This window comes from Aplysia californica, unplaced genomic scaffold, assembly GCF_000002075.1.
Source record: "Aplysia californica isolate F4 #8 unplaced genomic scaffold, AplCal3.0 scaffold00123, whole genome shotgun sequence".
NCBI classification, from domain to species: domain Eukaryota; kingdom Metazoa; phylum Mollusca; class Gastropoda; order Aplysiida; family Aplysiidae; genus Aplysia; species Aplysia californica.
Genome location: NW_004797393.1, coordinates 470039 through 471071, shown reverse-complemented (window position 1 = coordinate 471071; position 1033 = coordinate 470039). Strand labels below are relative to the sequence as shown.

The 1033-nt window shown below is 46.4% G+C and overlaps 1 protein-coding gene across 1 annotated transcript in view; it reads left to right on the top strand.

Annotated features, from left to right (window-relative positions):
* Positions 1 to 1033, top strand: part of LOC101861497 (plexin-B1) — a gene marked incomplete in the record, with an annotated part of 158131 nt that overhangs the window by 33112 nt on the left and 123986 nt on the right.

Below are 1033 nucleotides of genomic sequence, written 5' to 3'. Positions count from 1 at the left end.
AAAGAAAGAGAGAGAGAGAAAGAAAGAAAGAAAAACAGACAGACAGACAGACAGACAGACAGACAGACAGACAGACAGACAGACAAACAGACTGACAGAGCGAACGAACGAGCGAAAGAAAGATACATACAGCACATTCACAATCCAGTTTGTGAGTTGTGTTTGCGCGTGTGGTATGACTCATTCCCCCGGCTTCGCGCGGGCCTTCCTTCCATCTTTCCTTCCTTCCATTTAGATCGATCTCAGCGCCGTTCTCAGATTTGGCCTTAATAGGGGGTGCCCATTAGCGTGATCGTGTTGGGTCGGCTCGAATTGATAGTCGGGGCTAGCCATAGCCAAATCGAGGCGAATAGAGGCCATCGTGGCATAAACCGAATCTACGCGTTCGGTTACCTTATAAAAAACAAACGCGTTTGTTTTCAGGCCTGCGAGTCTCGCGATCGAATTGTTTTCCAGCCAATCACAACAACAAGGTTTTGTAACGTACGAGTCACATGTCCATGTTGACACTGCGAGGTCAAGGTCAGGCATTTCCGCGCGAAATACCGCCGGGTCTACTTTAACTTCCAGGTCATCGGGTACAATTTAATCGCGGCAAGGTTATTTTTGTTTTGTGCTCTGAAACCAAAGATCGCGTAGTAGAGAATCTCTGCTGAATCCACCAGATACGAGCCGAGTGGATGGTTGGCGGGTACTTTGGTGTGATTTGCTTCTTTCTTTCCTATCAAACAACTATTTTTTGTTTGTTTCTCTCTTGTAACACCTGTAAACTTCGTCGACCCGATCCGACCCGATCGAGCGTATGGGCACCCCCTATTATGTCGTAGGTCGCCAACCTATTCTGTTACCCCGCCATAGCCATTCTCTCCACCAGCTGCCTCTGTGGTCACGCTTGAAACGTCTGGGACTAGGAGCCTACTGGGAGAGCTGTGGGATTTATGGCGGATACTTATATAAATGTATATATATATATATACATTTTACTTTTAGTAAGAGTTTTACGGCACTTGCAACACAATAAGGTCATATAAGT